Source organism: Ixodes scapularis, unplaced genomic scaffold, assembly GCF_016920785.2.
Source record: "Ixodes scapularis isolate PalLabHiFi unplaced genomic scaffold, ASM1692078v2 ptg000529l_1___fragment_2___debris__unscaffolded, whole genome shotgun sequence".
Taxonomy (NCBI): domain Eukaryota; kingdom Metazoa; phylum Arthropoda; class Arachnida; order Ixodida; family Ixodidae; genus Ixodes; species Ixodes scapularis.
In genome coordinates, this window is record NW_024609996.1 from 44,781 (window position 1) to 68,103 (window position 23,323).

At 48.5% G+C, this 23,323-nt stretch overlaps 1 pseudogene; it reads left to right on the forward strand.

Annotated features, from left to right (window-relative positions):
- The first annotated feature begins 211 nt into the window (after nt 1–211).
- On the forward strand, nt 212–12,550 carry LOC115311221 (annotated as a pseudogene).
- Nucleotides 12,551–23,323: the final 10,773 nt, after the last annotated feature.

The following is a 23,323-nucleotide window of genomic DNA, read 5'->3' on the forward strand; positions in this document are numbered from 1 at the left end:
TTGTTCTTTCAATAATGATGTCTCCTGGATTTTCGAATATTTTTGCAACTATCACTTGAATTTTCTACAAACCGCACCTCTCCAAACCTACCTATATTAAAAAAAAAGTATATTTGTTTGCATTTGATATTACTTTTTTTTGCCATCTTTTTGCAGAAGGATTTTAGGGATATCCCGTTACAAAAAAGGAGAAGTGTACCTCAGTATTGTATTTTATACTTGAAATGCGTGTATCCTAGTATTTGTATGTCCGAATAATTTTTGGAGTAATCCGAGCCCAGCCCTGACTGTTACTTTTTCGTAGGAGGTATACAGAACGCCAAGCACAAGGGCCAGACACGTGTTTCAGGTACCATGATTCCAGCCTTTTCCCCTTTTTTTTTTCAGATTAATCTAAGCAGCGCAGAGTCGGTGGAGTTGAGAGATCTGACTCCGGCCAGTTCGGGAGAGTACCGCTGCGAGGTGTCTTCCGGACCACCCAGCTTTCAAACCGTGACTGGAAGCGCACAGATGAGAGTCATCGATAGAGGCAAGCGGTGTAGCATTTCTGAGTCTTGTCACAGACCAGCTAAGCTAGAGAGCATAGATTTAAGGAAATTTAGGTGGCGGGCGTCTTCTGGCTGGTTTGGTCCCTATTGAATTGAAGGTGACTTGTCCAAGCCTCCATCTTAAGAAGGTCACTAGTGTTCACGCGTCGCGTTGTCGCGTCGAGAGGACAAAAGAGGGCGATAAGGTAGCGGCACTTGCAGACGACCAACGCTTTCGTTCCCTCCTTGCAGCTCACATTGCAAATGTGGCTCATAAACTATTTGACCCCAATCGAGCCCTTGGAAACATTCCGTAACCTAGTCACATAAAGCTAGGCTACCGCTTGCGATCCATTCGTCCCCTGAATACGGCGAGCAAGTTGTAGTAGACCGTTTCCGCAGCCCGCTAAGCACCCGGATAAGGCTCCATAATCCGCCACAAGACCTTGAACTATGCAGACAGGGCTGGCGGCGCGCATGCGCAGCTGCAGCGTTTTCTTTACGGATACAGTAGCGCAGGGGAAAAACGATCTTCTACAACTCCCTAAGGCGTCTCTCACGCAACATATACACCTTTCCAAAAAAACGCTCCAAGGCCCCCGCCATGTTACTGATGCTGATGCGGCTGGTGCGGCTCTCGCGCCCTCTCAGCTAGAAATTTTCCGCCACTGTCTTGTACTGTGGAAACCCGCTCAGCGAGATTCTCTACCTATGTGTGGCGCTTTTGCATTCGACATTTTCTGGCCCCTCTTGACAGTTTCCACTGAATTTTTCTGATGCCAGCTGCGTACCCTTTCTGTGTTATCTTACAGTGTGAGAAATAGGGCTGGTAAGTGCCTGCCATTCCAGCGTTTCTGTTCGATATTCGCGGGAAACTAAGGAGGGGAAGGACGTCAAACGGACCTTGAAGCGATTTTACGAGCAATGACAACTGTTCTCTCCCTCCCAGAAATAACCCACGTAGAGTCCTTCTCAGTCATAGCCAAAAAATAGTTCAGATTGGAGACAGTCGCGCCCGTTCCTTTACCTTGGTGCTGGTGTGAAAATAGGAAGCTCTCCCCAAAACGTGCCCCAAAATGAAGGGATCTTGGATTTCGGCCGATCACCGAAATGTGACTGTCGTCGACTGTAACTTTGTTACTTGAGATCTTTTAGAGTGCAGTTCTTAGGCGCCCGTTTCCGGCTTGAGCGGCGTCGCCGTCGGCGTAACTGCGAGGTCACGTGACCGCCGTGAGGTCGCGTGACCCCGGTGACGTCACGTGACCCCCATAAGGTTACGAGGGTCACGTGACCTCACGGTTACGCGGACGCCGACGCCGCTTGGAGGGAGGAGTAGCAGGAAGGATGAGGAGGTGAGGAGCAGGGACGAGGGGTATACCGTCCCCTCAGCACCCTTCCCTCCTCCTCCTCGAGATCTGCGCTCTAATTCGGTGTTACAGGGAGTTGTAAACGGCTTTCATTTTTTCCGAATAAATTATTTTCAGATAACGCTGCATCGTGTGGTACGTACAATGCATTGTTCAAATGTTAACACTTGCTAAATTGTATGTCCGTGTCCTGTCCATCGGTAAACACGTTACTTGTGAGCGTGAAAAATGCGTGCCTTTTGGCTATCTTCTGTTGAAAATTATTTTCGACAGCTAAGCGCCTTATCGTTCGACACGCGTCTGATTGGGCAACGCCGTCAAACCCAATCGTAAAAATACACGACATCTCACATCCTAGTTGCATTCGTTCTGTCGCGCGCGTACCCAACAAAAATAGTTTTCAGCTTATTTTTGTTGCTTTTTTGCTACTTTTATTGCGGTATACCGTATTTAAAAATACATCGACCGTGGAACACAAAATACAGCAGAAGACGAGAATTTAGCCGCCAGCAGTGTTTGAAACTGCGCCTATACGCAGGCTGCGTCTATCGAAATCACAGTCCACTCGGTTAAGGTTAGGGACGCTGGTGAGAGTCTAGCCTCGAACCCATGTGACCGGGCTCGAAAACGGTTTGTTGCCCTTAGGGTAGAGTGTTTCTTGGAAAGGTGTATAAAGAGAACGCGTAGGAAACACGCGATGACGAGGCAGCCAAGCGCGCGCCGTTTTGGTTCAAATCGGGGGTAAACAAACGGACGAGGTGCGCAAACAGCAGACGAACTTGAAGGCCAAATAGAATTATCCTACTAATAGTGGGAAGAAAACTTACGAATATTGAAACGTACAAGGATTGCCTCAGGGCATTAAGGCGAGCCTCTCTGTCGTCTATTATCTGTCAAAGGCGTCATGACGTCATTAGCAAGGGTCATCTGACACCACTAATGGCGCCCCTTTTCCCTGGTGTCTTTCCTGTTCTCAGTGCGCGGATGCGGGCCAAGCTGCAGCGAAATTTTAATTGAAGTATACATTGTACTAATAAAGAAACTGAAATTTTCACATGCCCGGTTTTTGGGACAGATACATTCACTTTCAGGGGAATATTGTTTTAACCTTTTTAACGCATTTAAATTTAACGTGTTTTCGGTGGTCATAAAATACGTAATAGATTATCATATTATACTTTCCTTTTTAAACAAGATGCGCCACCGACGGCTTTTACTAGGGGTAGTACATGCGCGAATAGCAGTGGGCCGTTCATAGCCTTGGCAATGCGAGCCTAAGCAACGAAGGCCTTTTCTTTTAGCAGTGCAGAAGCTAGGGATAAAACAGCGCTATAATATGCGAACCACTCTTCGCACACCCCTACACACGACTTCCCATGCATTGCGAATTTTTCATTCAGCACCTTCTAGATATCCAGGCCGCAGTGCTGAGTTTCCCACGTCATTAAACGGAGGCCATCCCGAGGAGCCAGATTAAAACATGGTGTGCTTCGTTTGGCGGGAACCCGTCTCGTGTTCAATCAGTTATGACACGAGTCCCGGCCGAATGCTGACGACGCACTCGTATACAATCTGTGCTTTAGCCTTCTTTAGCTGATGTAAAATATCTGGCACCTCGGCCTTGTCATCTGGGACGCGTCATCTCCTCTCGCACCACCTAGAGATCATAGTTTTTGTATCGTAGCCCTTATTGTTGTTTCTGCGCTGTTCCGTACGGCTGCAATTGAAGGGCTACGTCCAATAATGCTATAAGTACACTTGTACCATTCGTGATATTCACGGTCCCAGATGTTACACTTATATGTGGCACTCCACTTTTGGTGGTTCGGAACACTGTACACTTATATACTCGAAGTTCAAACGCTATATTGACATTGAGATGCGCAGATAAAATTATTGAGGGACTTTTTGGCGAGCTCTGCATTTGCACTTGTACCTCTATTGCACGTAGCCCCTCAACTGTCGTCTTGAAGTAATTTCTGTACACATCCCCGAGAGCGGTTGCGCTATCGGGGAGCGGACAACAGGACATCGCAGACGAGAGTCACATTGAACACAGTGCAATAGGAGCTACGGTTCAGACCAGCGTTCAAGCATGACTATCCGCAGGTCGATCGATTGAACCGTAATCCCTCAAGCCGTCTTAAACTGTTTAATGCAAAACAAAAATGGCAACCTGCAGCAGTTTATGTCATCTCACCTTGCAGTTACACCACTCATACGCGAACACACGGTCACATTGGCGACAATTCCAGTCTTCGTTCACCACGCTCACCAAGGAGGTTAGAAGTACTAGTATTGTAGTACTAGTACTACAATACTACTAGTACTAGAAGTACTAGTAGAAGTACTTCAGTATTGGTGAAGCCTAGTCATAAAAAGTTTAAACAATTTTGTGCCCAGCGTGACCGCAGATCTCTCTGACGATTAATGCGCGTGACATGTCACGTGCGAGATGGATGGTTGATTGTAGGAGGATCCCTTGCCGGCTTGCGCGCGCTCCGTCCGGTAGGTTTTATCAGATCGAAGGCTAGGCTGTGGTGCATTCTAGTACACCATAGCTAGACGAAGGCTAGCTACGGTCACGTGACGTGGTCACGTTCACCTGAGAAGTGAGGAGGGTAAGGAGAAAAATGAAAAAGAGGCGAGGCGTCAAGGGAGCATGGCTTGTGGAGGCTACGCGGCCGACGTCATGCCCTCTCCTACCCTTCTATCCTCCTTGACGCTCACTGACACTACCATCGCGATGTTGCTGATATGCGGAAATACACAACCACGCTGATTGTCGGTTGGCACTCGGCATCAGAAAACAGAACCAAACGCAGCACAGGAGACACGCATGCACCCGCAGCAAAACATTCCTGTCTAGGACGCAGTTTCCGCGGAACGACCTGTCGACGTTGTCGACGTTATAACGTCGACAACATCGACAGGTCGTTCCGTAATAAAGAGACGGCCATCTTAGCCCAGTGTACGTAGCCCTGCTAATACTGCTCCAACCGAAACTTCGCTGTTTTCAACGGATTCGCCTGCTCGTTTCACAAAATTAGCGATAAAAAAGCGTCAATGCAACTGACATCTTCTGGATGTTTCGACTGGGAAACGGAATTACAAGGCGACCCTCGCGAAGACTCTCAATCAACTCAACTATGTTTATCAAACGACGCGTCGAAAACCGAAACCAAAAAAATATAAAGCGGGAGGGCGGAACTTTTCTTCGCGTCTGCTGGGGGCGCGTCCTTAGAAGGGAACAAAACGCGTCGCTGCTACTTTTTTCCGCCTTTTTTTTCTTAGAGTGTAGAGCTGCTGCGAGAGTGGGTGAAGCCCTGTGCAATTGGTTTTCGCGCCGAAAAAAAAAATCCCAGTTTGAGTTGCACGTATTTCTTTCCTTGACTGTTTCCGTCGAAACCTAGACTTGCAAAAACGCCTTGTCACGTTCTTCCTAGGGCCTTCGGAGCATAGTGGCGTAGAGTTCCTGTATAGGCTCCCTACGGGAGCCAGAGTTGCGCGTTCACCCCCGGAGCGCCGGCTTTCCCTGACGGCGTGCGGAGTCTGCTCCTCACGTGACTGAATTCGGCGAATAGCGGAACGTACGCCGGGTCGCGCGCTACGTCTTCTTTAATGCACGACCCTTGATCCGGCTCCTCACGTGATCGGATGTCGGCGAATAGCGGCGTGGCGGCACGTGGAAAGCACGCGCAACTGTGGCTCTCTAGAGTGGCGTAGAGTTCCTGTATAGGCTGCGTATATGCCTCGCAAGTGGGCTCATTTTCGTCTTCTGCACTTGAGAAAGGAAGAAGCGGTGACGTCAGAACGCCGAACCCTGATTGGCTGATCGAGACCCCCTATCGGAGCGTCGTCTGCTCCTTTGCAACGTCGTCTGCTCGCAACGTCGTCTGCGTCTGATTACCTTTCCTGCGACTTTCGGAAGTGCAGGTCTTTACGGGCGAGCTCGACTTCGCTTTTCTGAGAGGGCAGACGAAATAACTCGAGCGCTACGTTGTTTTTGTCTAACAACTAGCAGACGCGCATCAAGGAGGGAAGTCAAAGGACTCACTGGCGGGGTGTCCCGAGGCGCCGAGGTTTGTTTGCTAAGAACCGAGAGTGAGGGTGGTAGTGTCCGCAAGTTCCCTCCCAAATACTTTTCCCCTCCTTTCGTGTGCGGCGGCGTCGGCGGGTTCCCGCAGCTAACGTCGTCCGCTTTACGTCTGCTAGTCAAAGCGATGGCTGCTTTACCTTTCCTGCGTCTGCCGGAGATTCACCGCTTTTTCACCGGCGAGAGTCACCGTTGCTTCGGGAAACAAGGAGATAACAAGAAGAAGAATTTGACCTCTTAATCTAAAATTGAGGTCATCGATCAAAGTATAATACGGGAAGGGTTTACAAGGGTCGCGCGGGCATATTCGATTCAGCAAGCCAGCCGGTCGTGGGCAAACGGTCGCCGAGTCGCGGAGTGCCTGCTAGGCCTAACTGCCGTGCTCGCTTGGTCGTGTTCGGTGGAATCGTGGCCGTTGGAGCTTTTCCCGGGTGTTTGTGGATCCAGCGTTCTTGTTCGTCGTGGTCTGTTTCAAGTACCTTTTACTTTTTTTCTTGCTGCTTTCTTGCGTGTGAAGCGCACGTAGAAAAATAAACCTCCGTGGGTCGTCGCGACCGCGACGCTGTCGGCCATGCTGATTTGATCGTAAGAAGTGCGTAAGACAGCTTCGGAGCTGTCGGAGGATTTCGTCGTAACCTGCGCAAAACTTGTGAAAATTTCGTTTCGTGAATACGAATTTGTTCTTAAGTTTTGTCTTGCGCACATTTTTGGCGTCAGATCGTTTCGTGAATCTGGCCTCTGAACTTCCGAAAGTCGCAGGAAAGGTAAGACAGACGCAGACGACGTTGCGAGCAGACGACATTGCAAAGGAGCAGACGACGCTCAGATAGGGGGCGCGATTAGCCAATCAGGGCTCGGCGTTCTGACGTCACCGCTACCCCCTGCGCAAGAAGCAGACGAACTTGCACTCCGCATAGGCTCCCTACGGGAGCCAGAGTTGCGCATTTGTTTTTTCCGCACCGCCACGCCGCTATTCGCCGAGATCCATCACGTGAGGAGCAAAGCATCCGGTGGCGTGCAAGAAAGCCACCTTTACGGTCGCTCCGCCGACGTTTCTCGCGCCCCGGCGTATGTTCCCCTGCTTTCCGCCTCCTTTTCCTCCACTCCTGTTTTCCTCGCGCGGCGGCGCGCGCGGCGCCGCTATTCGCCAAACAAATTTAGTCACGTGAGGAGCAAAGCATCCAGGGCGTGCGGGGAAGCCGGCGCTTCGGGCACTCGCCGAGGCTGAATGCGAAACTCTGCTACCGTAGGTAGCTTATACAGGAACTCTAGAGTGGCGCAATATAGAACGCCATCTCTCGGCGATTAGCGGCGAACGCCCAGGGGTTCCAACTCCGGTCACAAATGCATGGGGAACGTGAGAAAACCGCTGTTTCTTGGTTATTTTGAGGATGTACGGAACGACAATAGTTTTGACATAATAAAGGAACAGTTCACAATAATGTGCGCTAACTTGTGTGCCATGTAATAACGATATTTTTCTAATTGCTTGAGCGGCATTTTGCAGCAGACGACGCGGTGACGTCACACAGTTTGTGCGAACCGCTCCGGCCAATCCATAAAGTCCATCTCCGCTGCGTAAAACAATTGTCTGCTTCAAATACCACTGCCTTGGAAATTGCCTTGGTAAAATTTTCAGATGCGTTCGATATAATAAAACTTTGATAAAGTGTTTACTGCTTTACCAACTTCACGACAGACTAGTTTCGAAAAGTGTGAACTCGGCGTTTATTTTTTGATTAGCCGTGTTGCGTCGATCTCTCTGAGTACCACGAGACTGCCGCCGAGCTGCTCTGTCGGCCATGTTGTCGGCGAAACACGCGGATCAAAGGATTGCGTTACTCTGCTCCGTAGGAGGTATATAGTGCTCTAAGTAATACCAGGGGGACAAACAAGCAACCCTTCTCGTCGACAGGCAGAAGCTGTTGGCGACAAGGGTTGCATGTGTTTTGGCAACCGACTGATCGCCAGCAGTCCCGCCTGTCCGCAAGGATATGTTTTTTTTACCACCGAGTGATGGGCCACAGATGTGACCAAGTTTGCTTACGGGTACTGAGCATGTCTGCTAATGATGGCGTTCGTTGGGTGTTCGTCTTATGGTAGTACGCCACACAACTGACGGATTATATTGCTCCATAATAAAAGGGAAAAAAAACGACACCAAAGAAGACGGACAGCAACACATACCGTTTCACAACACAGCTACTAATTTTATTTCACGTTCCAAGATTTATAAGAATGACCATACTCACCGAAGGTTTCACACACATTTTTGCAAAAAGGCAACTAACAGTAGGGACATACAACTGCCCCGGAATGACCCCAAATCCCGGAGCTGTTATATGTCCGTTTTCTTGCCTTTTGTGAGGAGGTGAATTGGTGACATTAGGTGAGGGTGGCGCCTGAAGTAAAATCTGTAGCTGTGTTTTAAAACAGTCTGTGTGGCTGTCTTCTTATTTATTTTTATTATTATTCTTTTTTTTTTTATTACGGAGTGAGTTCAGCATTAAACGTTTGGTTGGGGCTAGTCGGTACATATCGATTCAAAGGTTAAAAGGCCTGTTTCAGTTCGCGCCTTTAAACCTTTTAATTGTTAAGTTCACCAACTTGCCTGTGTTTTTGCCCTTCCATCGTGCATTATATTGCCTGGATTGCCATGCTATACAGATGACCAAGTTAAGGTATTGCTGAACAGAGAAGTCGTGTTGCGTACGATGCAGAAACGGCTGCGATAAACATGGGATCCCTGGTACTGCTCAGCGTGGATGTCCCGCAGGCTGCGTTGGTGGGAGGCAGCGCAAAGCTGGGGTGCCGCTACCGCCTTGCGGACGCCAGCCTCTACTCCGTCAAGTGCATGGTACAAAGATGGTACAGAGTTCTTTCGTTATCTACCAGGTGTCTACCCCCCTACGCAAGTTTACCATCTTCGAGGAGTCACGGTAAACGTACGTAAAATTATAACGGCGTTCTGCCTGTCTCCCCATTTTCCAAGAAAAGTTGTCGGTTAGGACAAACATCCGTGCTGGCCGCTCACTGTTTCATTTACAATCACAGCATTGCGTGTGCTATGATCCCATAACTGTTACACCATTCTGCCGTTTTCAAATAGTTAACTTTGGCGTAGAATGGCCGCGTTGTTGTTGCGCCAAAGAGCCCCTAACTAATCAATTACTGTTTTGGCCTAGCCGTGCCTATTAATACTATGTGTTGTACAATACATTTGACATCGGTATTTAAGATAAAATAGAAAATACATACTTCGTCAAGTCTTAGGAGTATAGGGTGTTTTCACTGACGTAATTTCATCCACCATTTTGTTGTTGTAAACGGTCTGGCGTGTGCCAAACTCGAGCATTCCAAGGATTTACATGACCCCTCAAATGCGTAGAACACAAAAGCTTATGTATTACCACGCTGACATCTTTTCAACCGGTTGCGATGCAATCCTTGAAATTTGTAAATTTGTTTGGAAAAACGAACTAACAACAAAATGGCGAATTGACGTCATGTGCAAACACCCTATAGGGGCAGTTACTTTTACTGCAAAGTGTCTTGAGTGGAACACACATGAGCATGCGAGAAGCTATTTTCGAAACAACAGAAGGCTACTTTAATTACAGCTACTTGGCTGAAAATTAAAACCTTCGTGGTAATGCTTATCATGTTCTCTTCATCATATCCCAGACGCATGCGGACCCTGAACCGCTGAAGTCGGTATAATCAAACAGAGCTCATTCAATGAAATGAATGTGCAAGGGAACAAATAATATGGAATTGTAAGAATTCCAGGAACAGGTTCACGTGTCAAAGACTAGTTTGTTGAAAGGCAGACATCGGGAAGCGCTCTGCAACTACCTAACAAACGTGCCCAAATAAAACTATACTTCAGAAAAGCACACAAGGTGACACAGCCAATTAAGTGCAGCTCTCTTCCTTGGGATCGTGTCCTTTACGTTAGGCTTACAACCTTGTAAGAGAATAGCCACGCCTGGTTCTCGTCTAGCGATGTTTTGAATTGTATGCACTATGATCCCATCACAAGTAGAGAAACTTGTCTCGTGATGTCACCTAATTATTTTCATGCTAATAAGCAACGTGCGCGCAAGGGCTAATGTTGAAAGTATAACGAATTTGTGAGGGTGACTATATGTTGCACATCAATGAATCTAGTCTTTAGCAGTTTGTGTTCAGGTGTCTGACAACCTCTACTCCTGGAAATTATCCCAGCGACAATTTCCGTTACAATATAAAAATGTACTTGAGATACACTAGAACTGTAAAAGAAATGCAACTGAGAGAATGTACAACATACTCTTATTGAAACTTATCCACAAAGTATCTGTAGAAATGTCTTAAATTCAATAAAGTAACTTATATACATGTTTGAGTTCAACACAGGTTGGGCAAGTAACAGGCACTGCTCTCTGAGACAGAACAATTTTATATTGGTTCTTGGCGATAAACTGTCTCTAGCGAGGTGTATATTCGAAACCTTTGCAAGTAGTTTACTGAATGTTTCTTTCACGGCTAAGCTTCCCACACAACCAAAAATGTATGTTACCCAGGGGTTCCGGAAGTATATCTGAAGTGTGGGGGCGGCTTCTGGGGGCTCATGTCGAATCGTGTAGTTCACCTCTTTTTTTTTCTCTCTCTCTCTCTATATATATATACAGTGTGGTTTGTTTTTCGCGTAGGATTAGCCTGTGGCGCCTAGTCACCTATGGAGTGCACCTTGAACATGTAACAGCTTCACGGGTGGTGGGAGGGGAGAAGAGAGGGGGGCGGGGGCGGGGCAGCGGGCGTTTGGAACAGCTTTGAGTGGGGGAGGGGGGGGGGGCATGCCCCCACTGGTTTCGAACCTGTGGGTGCGATTCTCCCCCACCGGTTCCGGTGCCACTGATGTTACCATAAGTCGTTTCAGTCGCGGCAACTCTAATACATCATACAAGACAGTCCCCATGCAGACGCTGTACGAGTGCTTCTCCCACGTATGGCGCTCCTTTGACATTGGCCATACAAAAACTGTCTTCAGACATGTGTGAAGCACACGTATGTATGAGGCAAACATGTTTCGCAGATGCTTGGGGCGTATCTGGAAATAATTCTGTTATCGCGTCTGTAGAGAACACCAAGTGTTTTGTACGATCTATAAGCCGAATAACTGCGGTTATGGAGACCCGACACTGACTCACTGTGCAGGTTACAGCGAGTGACGCCACATCTGTGCTGCTGAAAGAGCTCAGCTTGGCCAGTGAAGGAACGTACCGATGCGAGGTCTCCTCCGGCGCTCCTTTCTTCGCGACCGTTGCCGGCGAACGAGTCCTTAATGTCACAGGTAAATTTACCATATCGATTTCGCTCACACTGTTTGAAGCTGCAGCTGCAGGCTAGACGCAGTCTGGCATGAATGACAAAACAATCCACAAACAAAGACAGCGATTCCTTTAAAATTATTGATTGATTTGAGTAAAAAATATGTAAATATATACATTCCTTCTGATCTGTGCGAGCTGTACCTCCTATGCACATACCATAAACAAGGCACAGCCAAGCAGTGCACAAACGTGCGTATGAACCCGATTTTATTACTTGCGAAGGGCACGCGCTGCAGTTAGCACCACTGCCTTTGTAGTCGGAAAGATATATATTAGTTTATTTGTAAGCATAATCCCTATTAAAACTTAAATGCATGGTATATACAGGTCTTCTGCGATGTCATATGCGACACCTGGGGCGCTAAACTCGGCAAACACAAAGTTGGAGCCGAAAGTTCGTGGAGCGCGCTGATTGGACGCTGGCGACAAAAGCACGAAGTCATCGTCGGTATAGCCAAATCGGTGCGCTCTGTGAACTTCGGCCCCAACTTTGTGTTTGACGAGTTTGGGGTTCCTGACACTACGATACCGTGACGGTGGCGCAACGCGACGCAAATCGCATCGCATCCACCATGATGCCACGTTACTTAGACGGCCTTATATTCACAAAATCCACTTAATGTGCTCTTCAGTAGCTTCCTTACTGCACCCAGAAAACGAAGAGCGCATTTGAACGTCTTTGGGAAATGCCAAGAAGGCACCCAACTTTTTAATTATTTATTTGCCCACAGGGGCTAGGTTCTACACTTTCGGTTTTCATGCAGATCTTCCAAAGGGGGGTCCAAAGATCGGAGGCTCCCACACGCACTACAGGGTCGGCGACACCGTGGACGTCTACTGCAACTCCCCGAAGTCGAGGCCAGCGGTCAGCTTCAGCTGGTTCCTCAACGGAATACCTGCGGTACCGCCACACTTCGAGATCATTACTCCGATTCCTTTTGCCGGTTTCGAGGCTTTCGCCAGCAAACTCCGCTTCAGTATGCCCGAGGACGGCTTCATCAATGGAACAGCGTCGATCAAATGCGTGACAACCATTCCTTCCGTGTACGAAATGGCCGACGAGAAGATTGTCCGCCAAAGCTACGGTCCGGAGGGTGCTACTGCAGCAGTTACGACTGCTGATGATGAGTGCCTCTCGAAGCTAATTTCGATCATACGGAAGATGTGGGGTGCCAACCTGTGAGGCCAACGCTCGCAAATTCCGATCAACGTTTGGCTGCTACTCTTTCCTTTAACTATGAATACTTGTGGCCCTACCGTAATAAACAACGGTCATATTAATAGAAACGGATACATATATATATATATATGTATATACATATATATATATATATATATATATATATATATATGGGTGGTTTCATCTCAAATCGTGCAGGCAAAAAGGGTCGAATTTTTAATTTCGATGAAAAAAATATATGTTATGGCGCCGTTTCTAAAACCGCAGTCACCACAAACCGCAAGTTCGTCGGATTTTTTGTTCTCGACTTATGAATTTTTAAAGAGGCCGCGGCGAAAAGCAGTGTTTTTCACACCCGTCCCCTATACCATGAAAATCAAACTGGCCAAGCTGGTAACTAAGGTGGCCAATCTGGTCAATGTGGTAGTCAAACTGGTTTAACTGGCAATCAAGCTGGTTTAAGCTGGGCAAGGTAGAATTTAAGGTGGTCAGTCTGGTTTAAGTAAAAACCAGCATAATCTAACTAGAATCTGGTTTTAGATTCAATCTGGTGTAGCTGGGAGCCAGTCTGGTCCTAAATGGTCAAACTGGTTTTCCATGGAGCCAATGTGGTCAAGCTGGGAGACAAGCTGGTCATGCTGGGAGACAAGCTGGTGAATCTGGTCGAACAAATAATCGTGGTGGTCAAGCTGGTCATGCTGGGAGCGCGCACGCCAAGGTCGGCTAGAGATAGCCGAAATGGCATTGCTGGGAGCGCGCGCGCCAAGGTCGGCTTAGGATAAAACGAGGCCACGTCCTGTTCTTTGTCCTCTCGTTTTTGGAAGACGACAGGGCGCGTCAGGCGCGCTGCAAGCTACATTTGTGCGTGAGAAGAGAGAGAGAGAGAGAGAGTGGTAGAAACGGAGAATTTTAGACGCGTTTGTTTATCTTCGGCAGATTTTCGAAAGGACGGCTGTGTGCGCGTTGTTTGGAGACTAGTTGAACGACGATGCAAGCGAAGCGGGTTTTGAGGAGACAGCGAGCGGCAGTCCGTTCAGTGCGGGAAGATGTTGGACGTCCCGACTGAAGCGTCGCTTCCTGTCTTTGAACGTGTGTGTGCTCGTGAATGACGGTGGTGCCGAGGAGTATCGCCAATGCCAGCCAAGCCACACGGATTTCCTCGCCTCTGCCGACCACGCAAGTTGCCGCTTCGGCCCCATCACTGGCGGGACCCCAGGTTCGCTTCTCTCATCCGAGTAGTTTTTTCTTTAGCTATGGCCTGTTTTTGGCGTGTTTCTAGTATTTTTTGTGGTGAAAGATAAGCAATCTGGTTTTATTAACATTGTTGGCTTTGCACCGAGAACCAGTGCCTGTGCGTCGGTTAGTACTGTGTGAGAGCCGAGGATATGTAGCATCACAGTTCATGTGAGGTGGCCGCAAGTACGAAAATAATAAATTGGATGCCGAGTTGGCTTTTCTGAAGAGCTTGGCTTTTTATCCTGTGCATTTATTTAAACAGTTTAAACTGGTTGGGAATTCCACCAGCATGACCAGTATAACCAGCATGACCAGCATGCCAAATTGGGCATGCTGGGGCAAATGACCCAGCTTGAAGCTGGGACCAGATCAACCACCATGACCAGCATGCCAAGCTGGGCATGCTGGGGCAATAACCCAGCTTGAAGCTGGGACCAGATCAACCATCATGACCAGCATGCCAAGCTGGGCATGCTGGGGCAATAACCCAGCTTGAAGCTGGGACCAGATCAACCAGCATGACCAGCATGCCAAGCTGGGCATGCTGGGGCAATAACCCAGCTTGAAGCTGGGACCAGCCTAAGCTGGTTTTTTCAATAGGGAAACGCCTCTAGAATTCTCCGTTTCTACCACTCTCTCTCTCTCTTTTCTCACACACAAAGGTAGCTTGCAGTGCGCCTGACACGCCCTGTCGTCTACCAAAAACGAGAGGACAAAGCACAGGACGTGGCCTCGCTCCATCCTAAGCCGACCTTGGCGCGCGCGCTCCCAGCAATGCCAGTTCGGCTATCTCTAGCCGACCTTGGCGTCCGCGCTCCCAGCATGACCAGCTTGACCACCTCGATTATTAGTTCGACCAGATTCACCAGCTTGTCTCCCAGCATGACCACCTTGTCTCCCAGCTTGACCACATTGGCTCCATGGAAAACCAGTTTGACCAGTTAGGACCAGACTGGCTCCCAGCTACACCAGATTGAATCTTAAACCAGATTCTAGTTAAACCATGCTGTTTTTTACTTAAACCAGACTGACCAGCTTAAATTCTACCTTGCCCAGCTTAAACCAGCTTGATTTCCAGTTAAACCAGTTTGATCACCACATTGACCAGATTGACCAGCTTAGTTACCAGCTTGGCCAGTTTGATTTTCATGCTGGTTTTTCCAATAGGGCGAAGACGACCGACGCCAAGATCCTCCACGAACGTCGGAGGGCCCCCACTCGAACGCTACCAGAGACCGAAACGACGCCCCTGCAGCGGTGTCCAATAACCTAAACGTCGTCATTGACGACCACGACGCATCAGCACTCGTGGAAACCGAAGCAGACTACTCGGTCTCGAGTGGGAGGCTCTCCCGCCACCTTCAAAAAGTCACCACGCCGTGGGATGGACCACAAATACGAACCGCCGGAGGGCACCTCATCACACCAGTCGGGAGATGCACTGCTCGCGTCGAGATCCATGGTGAGACGTGCCCTGTGAAGTTCGTCGTTTGCAAGACTGTTCGTGGGACGTTATCTTCGGAATGGACTTTCTCTGCGCGTATGGCGCCGTCATCGACTTCGGGGCAAACCAGATGACGCTGCGAAAGCCTGTTTTACCGCCGGTGGAGACCAACACGACGTCAACCGCGATCCAAGTTATCGCCGACCATGTGAACTTACCGCCGCGGTCGAGCGTTTTCGTCACCGCCATAACCGACGCAGCCATGCACGGTGAAGCTCTTCCTGAAGGCAGAGTCCAACTGCTCCTTGAGAAAGGAATTGGCGTCGCACGAGGTGTAACGGATCTCCAAGAAGGACGTGCAACTGTTCTTGTGACAAACCTCCGAGAGGAGCCGCAGCACCTAACGAGGGGTACCACCGAGGGCCACATTGAGGAGCTTCAGGCGCCAGCCGTGGTCACCTCAATATCCGAAGAAACCCCGTCGCCACAGCAGAACAGCACGCCGCCGCCGCCGGTCGACATCGACCCCGAGCTCCCAGCTCCTAAGCGCCGGCAACTGGTTAATCTCCTCGCCGAATACAGTGACAGTTTTGCCATGTCGTCGAAAGTTCGCCAAACACCAATGGCGAAACATCGCGTTATTCCCGACGACGACGCGCTCCCTGTCCACCAGTCGCCGTATCGAGTTTCCTTAAAGGAAAGGAAGGTGATTCAGGATCATGTACAAGAAATGCTCGACGACGACATCATTCAACCCTCAAGAAGTCCATTCTTTCTCTGCCGCGGTTCGATTGGGTTCAAAGTTAAACTCAGACCACGCTAGGGGTCCGGTTCTGCCCAACTGTCCTTCTGAAGCGGGAAACGAAGGCGAACTTACAAGAGAGGCAACCACCGTTTGTGACTCAACCTCAAAAGCAACTCCTAAGCTGTCGCCTCGCTTTAGGTGAAGGTCGTCGCTGGCCGAGTCAGCAACAAGAATGCCTAAGACGCCTTGGCGAGAGGAGGTGAGACAGCGGGGCGTGACGAATTCCGCCCCAGGGCGCGAGTGCAGGACATTTTCGATTATAAAGTCTCCCGATCGCTTATCTCCTTGAACTGTTGCTGGGACCCAGACCGCCGAAGACTTTGGAACCATAATGTCTTTCGTGGCAACAACTGAGCCCATGAACGGTCCGCAAACAAATTTGAGGGGTAGCAAAGAGCGTAAAACAATCTTGAACGTTTTAGCAAGTAGGCGCATGGTGTTCAAACTTGTTTGTACGAAGCGGATTAGAAAAACAGTGCGCAGCAGAACAATCCTTTGTACACAGATGTTTCCTTGAAGTTCGGCCTAAGGTCTTCACAATGTCCCAACGTAAATGCGTCGGCAGCCGTACAACGGGACTTGCATTCTAGTTGTGTTGATAACTGTGCATGACCGTGTTCAAAGGAGACGAGCAGATTGACTGCCGCACAGCCTAATACTTTAGTTTCGTTCGAGATTTTGCGAAGATCTCTGCATCGATCGCTGACCTATAAAATACACCGTAATGTTCCAATGGGCAGAAGAGCAACACCGCGCATTCAATGAGCTGAAACAGAGACACCAGACGCCGTTGATCCTCGGCTATTCCAACCAGCATGCCGAGATCGAAGTCCACACGGACGCCAATAATACGGGAATTGGCGCGGTGCTGGTGTAAATACAGGCAAGTACTGAAATATTGATTGCCTATGCATATCGGACACTCTCTAAGGCAGAGAGCAATTAGTCAACGACGGAGAAGAAATACCTTGCGGTCTTCTGGGCGATAACCAAGTTTCGTCCCTACTTGAACGGAACTCCGTTCTGAGTGGTCAAAGACCACCACTCGTTCTGCTGGCTTGCAAACCTAACGGTTCCTTCAGGACGCCTTGCCCAATGGTGCCTACGACTGCAAGAATTCTACATGCCCGTGGTGTACAAATCCGACTTCAAGCACACGGACGCGAACTGTCCTTGAAGGGACCTCGTCGAGTCAGCTCCCGCCGGAAGCGAAGACAAACACCAGAAGAATTTTCTAGGTGTAGTCGACGTTGACGATACTGAGGCACCTCATCGAGACGGCCCTGAGCATCGTGCATTGATCGAACATATCTAAAGAGGGGGAAGCTGAGTTACCCGTGCGTTCTCACGAGCCCTGTCAAGCTTTTTATCCGACGAGTCGTGCTTTGCAAAGAGAGCTTCTGGGACAACAATTCGGTGCGGCTTCTGCTAATTTTCACCAGACTTCGACAGAAGACCTTCGGAGCCTGCTACGACGAGCGATGGCAGGACATCTTCGCAGCAGCCGGACACTGGAACCAATGCGCAAAACGTACGTGTGGCCCAAGCTTCCTGAGGACTTCCAGCAATACAGAAGTTTTTGCCATGTGTGCCAACGACGTAAGAAACCACCAACGAAGCCCGATGGACTGTTTCACCTGATAGCACCACCGAGTGCACCGTTTCAGCAGATTTAAATGAAGAAACTTGGGCCATCACCAAAATCGACGCAAGAAAATTGGTAGATATTCGTCGCGGCGGATTACCTCATCCGATACGCCTAGACAACCCCCCCCCCCCCTCCCCCGCCTATTCGGGACAGCCCCGGAATTCGCCAAGTTCTTCATTCCCTGCGTCGTTCTCCGTTACGGCGCCCCTGAAGTCCTTAGTCCGGACCCAGGAGCAGCATTTATGACTCAGCTGACTCGGGAGTTTTCTCGGCTCAGCCGAACCAGGCATCGGCGAACCATGCCGTACCACCCGCGAACCAACGGCATCACGGAACTGCAAAACAACGCCATCCTTCACATGATCTCCATTTATGACGACTTAAAACTCAAGGCATAGGACGCAGTGCTGCTGTACGTCACGTTTGCTTATAACATGGCACTCCAAAAACCACCGGAATGACACCATTTCACCATTTCAACTCGTGCATGGCAGAAAGCTGACGACGGAGCTCGACTCAACGCTGTCCCATGGGCCAATTGACCACAGGAGCGTAGACACCCATATAATCAGTCAGCGAGCAGAGGAGACGCGCCAGGAATACCGCCAGCGGATTCAAGTCCAACAACGTGTCGACGCTAAAAGGTACAGCATCCGCCGACGTGACGTTCATTTTGAAACGGGAGAATGAGTGTGGGTGTGGAAACCAATACGACACGATTGCCGTATTGAGAGGGTTTTGAAGCACCACTTCGGGCCCTACAATGTACTCCGCCGTTCCAAGGAGCTCAACTACGAGGTGCTTCCAGAAGAAATACGGTCGTTAGGATACCACCTGCCGCGACCCAAAGTGGTGCACGTCGTTCGTCTCAAGCCGTCATATGCTCGATAGGAATGAAAGCTATGTATGATGTAGAGGATCTCACAGTTTGCTGTTTGCTGTTCTTTGGTTTAGCTTTGCAGCAAAATGTAGTAAGGACGCATCAGGCCGATGCACTTTCAAATGGGGGAGTAATGCCGTGTGCATGACCGAGAAGGAACGCTTCTGCAAACATCCAGAAGATTTTTGTTTACTCGTACCCCGAGCATAAACATAAGGAGGCCAGAATGACCTTGCCTAGTCAATCTCACACTAACTCACTCCCAAACATTCTAGGGGTCGTGCCATTCTTTCTCTCGACGACGACGCACACTTTCGCAAAGGCGTGACTCTGTTTCCGCCCACTCCAAAACCCGCGACGCTCTGTAGTTGTTCTCATTTACCCCTTTTGGTTCTCCCTTTGTTTTTGGCGAGGCTTTCCCCCTTAAACATTTATTTTCGTTCATTATTTATCGTATTTTCTCCTTCATCCGTGGCGAAATCATCTAATCCCCTAACTAGCTCTTTTCACTGATACTAATGTTCTAGTCACCCAAAATAGCATTTCTTGGTTCGATAAATATTTAGCTTAAGGGGACGTCTGCTTTTTAGAAAAATGTTGTTTGTCTATAGGCTTTCCTGATCCAGGTAACGATACGTTTTCAAAATTACGCACTTTGTAACAACCGCTACCGTTACGTACCCACGGCGTTTCCCGCGTTTCCTTTTCCCAATGAAGACAATTTCAGGCGGAGACAATTTCCACGGTGCGTGGAAATTGTCTCCGCCTGGTTTCTTCGCCGCATCCTAAAAGTGTTCACTCTGTGTTCGCCTTATGAAGTTATGGAAGTATCTCGTTGTCGCGAACCGCGACACTGTATGTGTCAAAGTGTAGTGCTGGAAGTGTCATATGCCCATTTTACTGAAGTTCGCATGACACGGCGGCTTCTGTGAAGTAATTTGTCGCCATATAGGGACAACTTTTGATATATCAGTGGTATAGGACGCAAAGCAGTCTAGTCTAAGGCGTGTCTGTCGCACTGTTTTATGAGTAGGCATGTTTAAAACAAAACAAAAAAAAAAACATTCACACCATCAAGCAAATGTGGGCTACGACTGACAGCGCTAGCGGCTGCATTGTGAAAAAGCATGTTGAATAAGATTTCGCTTTAGCCAGCGTGCCGTATCATGTTTGCATTGAAATTTTTGCTTTCAGTGGAATTTATTTAGGAGACGCGTGTGAGATGTTTGCTTTGGTGGAACGATTGTGCGAGTTGTTGCTTGTGTTGTAGAAGGACACAGAGACACGCTTTGCTGGGGCTGAAGCGCTCTTTCAGAGCGTTTCATCCTCAGTTCATACATAATTTCCTTCGGTCTTCGGCGGAAGGAAAGAAAGTATGACCGCGAAATCTTTGGCAGGGGCTCAAAGAGGCACGAGAGGCGAACCTGAGCGCCGCCAGTGGGGAGGCGAGGCAGCGCGTACACACTGTGTGACAACGTGGGTATTTCGCAAGGGCGGTTGTAGGGGGGGGGGGGGGGGGGGTGGTTGTAAGGGGAAGGTGTGCGGATGTAGCAGGAGCAATGGGAAGGCGAAGATTGCTCTCCCTGTGATTACGTGTGTTTTTCGCAACACCTGAGACTGCAGGGGGGAGGGGGAGGAAGGGGGTGGTGTTAGGGAGCTAGTGAGCGAAAGAGACTTGCCTTGTGTGCGAAACGCCGGGCAGAAAAAGAGCTGTGCCTCTGCCGTAGAGTAAGGCTTTGCGTTCGTACTTGGGCATATTTTTAGCCGGGAAGGGGCACTAACAGCTACCGCTGCAAAACATCTGAATCTAGTCGTGTTGCATGGCAGATTTAAGAAAATGATGCTATAATTTCATTTTTTTAATTCTTGTTTTTACTACTATTTTACTTTCCCCTGGATCTTCAACCAATGAAGAGTCAACGTACATGTCAGGTAAGGAAGCGGGTGGCAATTTCTTTGAGATTCCCACTTAAGATATAACATAAATTCTGACATCTCGACTATGTCTACATATATAACATATATCTAGACGCAGTCCAGATTCATAAGTAAACAAATTTGAGTTATTGCACCCGGCGCTTTGTGTAAAAAATCAAAAATATTTTGCGTACGTTGGAAATTTTCACGGCGAAATTTCGAGCTTCTCCCCACATTATTGCCAATTCACTTTTTTCAAACCTGAGAACATCGTGTCCCTTGATGTGAGACAAACCAAGTAAGTTCGTTTAACGTTGCTATGTCAAATTAAAGCAGCGTCAGGTACACTGCCTAGCATAGCGCGGTGTTAGAAAACGAGATTAAGGTACGCCTGACAACTGGTCATCCCTTCAAGTCTTAACATAAAATAAGACACCATTCCATACTGTTATTCGTTTGCCAAGATATTTTCATTCGATTGTAAATATAACGAAGGTATATGTTGCTTTACAAGGTCTGTGAAAAATTTGCTTCCATTGGTTTGAGTTCTCCCGAAACTTTAAAAAAACATAATGTATAGGCACGTAAATATTTCCTTTCCTTTGAGCAATCACGGCAATAGTTACTTACTAAGTGACGTTCATGAGTTTGGAGAAGCTTTGCTATTTTGGGCACGTTAATTCAAAACGGAATTGTGAAAAAAAAGCCAACCTACGGTCACAGTACAATCAATACAGTGTAATTGCACGAAGCCCGAGTAAGGGAGCATTGTCCCGATGTCCGGTGATGCCTTGATTTTGACCACATTGACTTCTTTCTAAGCATTTTAGGGACAATAATCATCAAGCTCCTTGGTATTGTCTTTCAGAAATCCGTGACGTTACAATGCACCGCAGGGCTCCCATTTTGAAAGTATTCCTTTTTACCTTAAAAAAGATACGCAAATTTATATTGAAAGTTAACCCGCGGAGAGATAATTCCAAACCGTCTTTTTTTAACATTAACTGGATGGGCCTCTATTATAAACTTTGAAAAACTGTTGTTTTGTTTTCTTTTCTACGTGCAAAGGTGAGGCGATTGGTCCCGAAGTCAACGCACCGATCAAAGCTCCTATACCTTGGGGAATAAAAATTCATGCAGTTATTGTTAAAACAATATTCTAAAAAAAATTGCTCATGCATGCTTCTTAAGTCTGGTTCGCACACCGTCATATAGTTACGTTAAAATATTACGTTTGATAACGTCCAGTTACGACCGACGGTCACCGGCATATCCGCGCTTGGGCCTTAATGAGGTTGTTTCAGCAATTTACCCCCATTTTATGGCCGCTCCCAACCCTCTTGCACTTCCTGCTAAAAAATAAAATTGTATTTAAGGTTCATCAAGTTGCCTAGGCAACTTGATGAACCTAAAATACCTTGGAATTCCCAGCCAACAGTTTTAGTGCTTCATACATCTCGCTGGTCGCTAAGCGGTCCGCTCGACCAGTCCCAGCTGCTTTGCCATTTATCGGCTAAGTGTGTTAGGCACATCGTAGTCTACCAAAAATAAGCAGAATGTACTCCCTTCGCAGTCTTGAAACTGCAGTTCCAGCATGAGAGTTTGTTCATCGTATCTCGCGTGGCCAAACAAAACGCGTTCAGAGCGACGTTGCATTCTGTGTTGGCCTATCAGTTAGTTGCTTGAGCCTCCGCTTTGACACGACGCAGCGATCCGCCCGGGTATCTAGGCGTGCACGCGAGTATTTTGCCTTAAACGTTGGCTTACGTAGATCAAGCATTCTTTCTTGTGATAGTCCCGATTACGAAGGACTGCATAAAATAAAATTGTTCGTCGATGTGTGCATGAAGCTCTCGTGCGTTTTCTCGGCCTGAATGCCTCCTCTGTGGGCACCCTGCGTCCGCTGGGAGCCGCTACTGATCGCCCAGTGAACAGCGCACCGCGCGCGGCCACTTTTGAGTCAACGTATAAAGAGTGGTAAAGATCCGCCGCCGCTCCCGCTACTCCTGTGCTCGCCAATGTGGTAACCCAACCAGGCATGTCGACCTTGCAACACCCACTGGTGTACCACTGCAGTCGAGCTGCGACTGCCTATAGGTCGCTTCCCGATGAGTACGCGCGACGCCGCCGCAAGAGGCGCACGTATCAGCACTGAGTTAGATCTGCAGGGTGCCCACTGCCGGTTTCCTGCAGACTGCCGGGAAACCGTTGGAACGGCGGCAGTTTGTTCACCGTTCCCAAAAGCAGTGCATTTATCGCCTTTGTGAGCAGGAAACCAGCACGTCTAACGAAACTCAAAGTTCACGCATTTGACGGTGGGTTCTTTTTTTGGATTCCCAAAATCCTTGCGTCTTTTCGAACTGTCCGAGCGCTTGTTCTAAGGCAGGGCATATTTCGACGACTTATGTGTATGACGGGTTCTCGGAGATTAACTGCTGCTACAGTTTATTTGTTTTTCGTGCCCAGAATTTTATGGCTTCGAAAGATTATTTCTTTTAAGGAACCTAACTCGCAGCCACTCGCCAGACCCTGAGCTACGCTAGCCACTCGTGGAAGAAACAACGTTTCTTCAGATAAGGGGCTTAAGCTTTTATGCCGTGGCCGCGATGGCTGACGTGACGTCGCTGCACGCGCCTAGAGGAGCAGATAACGGGGTTATCTACGCCGGGATCGTGACACCCTCCACGCCGTTGAGAAAACTGGAGCCTGAATATTAGATGTATGGGTCAACCACAAATTGTCTGCTATGTATTACTGCATGATAAGAAGGCTCGAAGTCATTTGGCTTGAATCAAAGGTCGAGAGGGGCCACCAGTTCACTCCAATATACAATCGAGCGCAGCTGGGA